Below are 6,172 nucleotides of genomic sequence, written 5' to 3' on the forward strand. Positions count from 1 at the left end.
AGCCAAGAGCGGGATCCTACCCAGAGAAGCAGAGATGCCTGAGATAGAGACAGAGATGGTGACGTGGAGTGATGAAGCAACTGGGGACCTTGGACCCAGAGAGGGAAAGGGACTGTGGGCTGAAAACTGCGGGGAGGAGGGGGAAGTATAGGGGGCAGGTTTCTGGGATATACCCTTTGGTTGGTTGATGATGCATGGAGGGGACTAGAAACATGGCAGTGAGATGATATAAGATGGAATGAATGTAAAACTAAAGTTCTCCCATGTAAACTATCATATAATTTACAATAAAACATTAAAAAAGAACGTGGTGGCCTGGCAGAGCAGATTAACACAGGCGACAGGAAAGGTACAATTCCTTCTTTTTCCCTATGCTCCCAGAAGTGGGACCAGCTCCCACCCTCATCCATCCCCAGTGTAGACCCTGCTCCCTTAAGAGTTCAGAGCTACATGGTTGGGAGCCATTCCGTGTGAGGTGGTGTCTGGATATACAACTTTGGTGCCTGAATTTAGGCAGGCTCAGCTCCAGACCTAAAAAAGCCACAGAACTACCTCATAACCAGCCACCCTGGCCCCATATGCCCTGTGGTCCTAACAGACACTGAAACCAGCTCCGTCAAGGGCCTCCACCAACTACTTCCAAATTGAGGGCCTGAACACAGATAACACCTAAGCCTACTGAACTCCATCCTTCCCCCTCCCACCTCATTAGCTCCTTGGCTGGCAGGAACCCCAGAGTTTTGTCCTCTCTAGGTCCAACAGCCGCACTGTTTTAGTTTGGATTTTGGCATTTCCTTTTATTTCTTTCTTCTCCTCTTCCCATTTTCTTGAATCTCATTCTTTCTATCTCTGCTTTTCCTCTTTTCTTTCTGCTTCTCATTTCTACTCTTTTTCTTTTTCCTTTTGAGGTTTTTTCTTTTTTTTTTTTTTTTTCTTTCTGCTTCTCATTTCTACTCTTTTTCTTTTTCCTTTTGATCTTTCTTTACTATTTTCTACTTTCTCTTTTCAACTTCCTTCTCCCTGGTTTTTGTTAAGTTTTTGTTTTTACTTCTTCTTTATTTTCTCTCTTATTTTTCTCTTCTATTGCTCCATTTTCCTGTTTCTTTCTCTCTTTTTTAAATTATTATATTCTGCTTTTCTGGTTGTTTCCTGTTTTTATTTCTTTTCTTCTTCCTTTATTAGCATCCCTTTTTCATTATTGATTGGTTGTTTATTCTGTTTTGTTTTCTTGTGGTGGAAGAGTTCTCTTTCCCACCTGAAAGGAGATAGCAACCATACATTCTGCAGTTCCACCCACTGGGCAAGAGCCAACTAAGGTAAACAGAAGTCTCGGTGTGGATAAGCACTGGACCACAAGTTCAGTTTGAACCACAGGTCAGCAGTTCAAACTCAGCAGCTGCTCCTTGGAAACTCTATTGAGGGTCACTACAAATCATTTTTACATATGGTGTGAGATAGGGGTCTTGTTTCATTTTTCTGCAAATGGATTTTTGCCAGCACCATTTGTTGACAAGAATTGTTTCTTCCCCATTATTGTAAAAAGTTAAGAAAATATTTTCTTGATAAAAGAAACATTCTATGATAGTTGAGGAGGGATGAAATGTTATTCCCAGACTAGAGAGTAGATACATGTTAACATGAGTAACAGGGGCAGGCAGGAGGGAGGTTGGCAGAGGAAAGATGAAGTATCTGGAGAATGAAAAATTTAAAGTGAATAGAGGAAATACTGTTAACTGATGATCTGCTCTATCAGCCTTCATTCAATTCACCATCAAAAAGTTTTTTTAAAAAAAAAGAACAACTGATCCTGACAGACTAACAAAGGGATCACAAGAATTTTGAATTGTGATTTTTAAAACACAGAAAACAGAGTAAGGATATCAGTAAATCTACTCCCTTTATAAAAGCAACAGGAACACTGGCAAAAGCATCTCAGAACTCTGGAAATTAACTAAAGAGTAGCAACCACCTGAAGAGTGTTTATTTACACCAAGGACAGCCCCTCCCTCCAAATTTAAATTCAACTGGCAACTTCCTTTGAAAGAATTCAAACTATGCCTGATACAGAATAAGTATTTCATTAGTCCTCAGATTTTTATCACAATGCAGGACTCACTAGATAGCCAGGTGAGGGATGCTCTAATATAGCAATCCCTTCTATAGTTCCCCAGCAAAAATGGCCAGCCATTTATGGACAGAGCTCCATGAGCGGAAACTTACGAATAAAAAATGGAACACATTCAACCAACCTCATCTTTGCTCAGGAAGGAACCCTGACACAAACTATGACTCCTAGGACTTGTTATCAAGCACCAAGAGACTCCCTGCTGAATTTTACAAAAAGTATTTGTAAAAGAGCTCTGGTAGCATAGTGGTTACGAATTAGGCTGCTAACCTCAAGGTCAGCAGTTCGAAACTACCAGCTGTTCCGCAGGAGAAAGATGAGGCTTTCTGCTCCCGTAAAGATTTACAGCCTCGGAAACCCTGTACAGGGTCGCTATGAGTCAGTTCCGACTCCAAGGCACATACCATGTGCTGCATCTTGGTATGGCGCTGTGGGTTAATGCACTGACTGCAAAATCAGTTTGATTGCTAGGTCGGTGGTTCAAATACACCAGCTGTTCCTCAGAAACCCTATACAGGGTTGTATGGGTTGGAACCAACTCGATGGCACTTAACAACAACTACCATGTGGAGACTGACAAGATAACCTAAAAAGTACTTCCAGAAAAAGAATATGCTTCATAGACATAAAATCCTAATTCCCTGGATTACAGACCTCTCCAATCTGTTCAATTGTTTTCTAGGAAAAAATAAAATCTATCAGGTATTCAATGTTACCAATGCCATGCTCTGTGGTAGGAACAGCAGGAAAAAAATGCGTCACTCAGTTTCTGTAAAGATTACAGCCTTGGACCTGCTACATTGTCTCATTTGCACTTGAAAGCTGAGCAGTGAATAAGGAAGACAGTAGAAGAACTGATGTATTTGAGTGATGATGTTGGAGAACATTGAAGATACCACAGCTACCAAAACAAACAAATCTGTGTTGGAAAACGTACAACCAGAATGCTCCTTAGAAGCCAGGTTGATAAGACTTCATCTCTCATACTTTGGACATGTTAGCAGGAGGGACCAGTTCCTGGAGAAGGGCATGCTTGGTAAAGAGGGTCAGTGATAAAGACAAAGACACCCAACCAGATGGATTGGCACAGTGGCAGAAGCAATGAGCTCAAGTTTAACAAGGATTGTGAGGTTGGGGCAGGACTGTGTAGTATTTCCTTCTGTTGTGCAGTAAGGTCGCTTTGTGTTGGTATTGACTAGAAGGCACGTAACAACACCAACTGTGTCCTACAAGATCAAGATAAGAATTGGTTCTATGGCAAGAGGTTTATGAAAGATAATGGCCAAACTTCGTCTCTCATACTTCGGACATATTGTCAGGAGGGACCAGTCGCTGGAGGATATTATGTTCGGTAAAATGGAGGGTCAGAGCAAAAGAGGAAGACCCCAGCGAGATGGATTGGCCAAGTGACAGCATTGATGGACTCAAGCGTGGCAACAGTAGTGAGGTTGGCCCAGGATCCGGCAGTGTTTTGTTCTGCTGTGCAAAAAGTCGCTAGGGTCGGTACCGACTCGATGGCACCTAACAACAAATATCGTTTAATCCAGATATTTTGATGCTAGTCAACAATATGTCCATTAAACAGATTAAGAAAGTGAAACAGAGAGAAGTTTTAAAAATTGAACCAAGAGCACACAGTTACTATGTGCTGAGGTCGACTCAAGCGCATTTCTAATTGACATTCAAATGTTTGCTGGGACTTGAGCACAGAAACTGTCTCGGAGAGGATTAAACGGCACTGTGACATCGTTCTCTCTCAGCGAAGTGGAACGTTGGGAATTCGCTTAATAGCTCAGCTTCAGTTCCCACACCACCACGGTGAATTTCACAGGAAAGGCGGGCAGCACAGTCGCCACTGACAGGTTGGTTGGCAGCCAACGCCGCGGGAGGGACTCCCGGGGACATCAGAAGGGCCAGTCGGGGGCGGGGCCGGGCCGGACCACCGCGCCACAGCCGACGCAGGCGCGACGATACACAACGCCGTGGGAAAAGGACCAACCAAGCCCGGCCCCGCTGAGTCACCGTGACCCAAGGGTAGGGTAGCAGTGTGACCAGCCCACGGCCTTGTTTCCTAGACAGCTGGACCAAGAACTTGGGCTCACCTCCGAGCTGGCTCGCAAACTGGTACCTCCCCTTCACTCCGCGCTTCGGTCGCCATCTTACTCAGCAAATCTTTTTTTCCGCTCACCTCAGGGCCCGCCTCGCGAGCCCCTCGATTGGCTAAATTGTTTTCCCCTCCTCCAAGCTATTGGCTGACTTGCCCGCCCCGCCTCAACCTGAAGTTTTTTATGATATTACTGGTTTATTCAAATAATTAACTGCCATTGGTCGTCCCCAGTGCTAGCGGAAAAAAAAAAAGGGCGGGCCAATCCCCGGTGCCTGCCAGGAAATGTAGTTTTCTCGTTTTGTTTAACCCTTCAGATCCTATCGACGTTTAGGTTCAGGTCAGAAATCCTCAAGAAGAGCCACACTCACTCCATTGCTCACTCTTCTATTCCAAGAAATTTGGAAGACATCTACATGGCTAACCGACCGGAAGAGATCCATATTTGTGCCCATTTTACAAAAAGAGACTCCAACAGAATGTAGAAATTATGGAACCGTATCATGAAGCACAAAGACCACAGCCTTCGGTATGGGTTGCACCTCAATGCAAAGAAAACAAAAATCCTCATCAATGGGTCCAATAAATAACATCATGATAAATAGAGAACAAAAATGGAGTTATCAAAGACTTTATTTTGCTTGGATTTACCATTAACACTCGTGAAAGCAGCAGTCAAGAATCAAAAGACAAAAAAAAAAAAAAAGACATATTGCATTGGGCAAATCTGCTGCAAGAGCCCTCTTTAAAGTATTTTAAAAAAGAAAAAGAAAAAGAAAGAAAAAAAGATGTCTTTGAGGACTAAGGTGCACCTGACCCAGCCATGGTATTTTCAATTGCCTCATATGCATGTGAAAGCTGGACAGTGAATACAGAAAACCAAAACAGAATTTATGTCTTTGAATTGCTGGTTTGGCAAAGAACATTAAAAATGCTCTTTGCCTACATGGACTTCCAGAAGAATAAACAAATCTATCTTGAAAGATGTACGGTCAAAATACTCCTTAGAAGTGAGGACATGTTATCAGGAGATACTAGCCCCTGGAGAAGGACATTATACTTGGTAAAGAGGGTCAGTGAAAAAGAGAAAGACCCTCAACAAGATGGATTGATACAGTGGTTGCTACAATGGGCTCAAACATAGCAATGATTGGGGATAGTGCAGGATCCGGCAGTGTTTCAGTCTGTTGTCCACTATGAGTCAAAACCAACTTCACGTCACCTAACAACAGTAGCAATGCTTAAACTGTTTCCTTGTGTATAAATGACAGAATTATAGAGCTATTGAAATGAAACTGTCATAAAGAATCATTCTCTAAAATGCAAGACCCATTTTAGGATTTGACAGGTAATTAAAAGAGCAGGCACAGAGTGGGTGGATACCCAAGAAGTTGCTGTTGTGTGCCAAGGAGTCAATTCCAACTCACAGTGACCCTATACAACAGAGTATCGCTGCCCATAGGCTTTCCTAGGCTGTAAATTGTTAAGGGAGCAGGTCACCAGGTCTGTTCTCCCATGGAACCACTGGGTAGGTATTTTTTGATTAGCAGTCAAGTTCTTAACCATTGTACCACCAGGGCTCCTTATCCAAGAAGTACATAAAAGAAAACCCCAAACCCATTACCATCAAGTGCATTCCGACTCACAGCAACCCCATAGCACAAAGTAAAACTGCTCCTTAGGGTTTCCAAGACTGTTCATCTTTATGGGAGTAGCAGTGGGGTAACTGGTGAGTTTGAACCACAGACTTTTGGGTTAGCAGCCCAACACTTAACCCACTGCACCACCAGGGCTCTTTGCCTGGCATATAGTGGTCATTTAATAAATGTTTTTTGAACAAATTAACAAACAAGTTCTCAGACTATATTATCCAAATCAATAGTTGTAATAGATTTTTTTCAGTTGATGAATTCACAGAAGGGAAAAAAGTTCAACAAAGTTCA

At 42.8% G+C, this 6,172-nt stretch overlaps 1 protein-coding gene across 1 annotated transcript in view; it reads right to left on the minus strand.

The window, feature by feature from the left end:
• ARHGAP19 (Rho GTPase activating protein 19) overlaps window positions 1–4,280 on the minus strand; it is a 142,244-nt gene extending 137,964 nt beyond the window's left edge. Inside the window, exon 1 of the mRNA XM_006831456.1 lies at window positions 4,228–4,280. The gene's annotated coding sequence lies outside the window, so the exon portion shown is untranslated. The remainder of the gene's footprint in view (window positions 1–4,227) is intronic.
• Window positions 4,281–6,172: the final 1,892 nt, after the last annotated feature.

The sequence above is a fragment of the Chrysochloris asiatica genome, unplaced genomic scaffold, assembly GCF_000296735.1.
Source record: "Chrysochloris asiatica unplaced genomic scaffold, ChrAsi1.0 scaffold00003, whole genome shotgun sequence".
NCBI lineage: Eukaryota > Metazoa > Chordata > Mammalia > Afrosoricida > Chrysochloridae > Chrysochloris > Chrysochloris asiatica.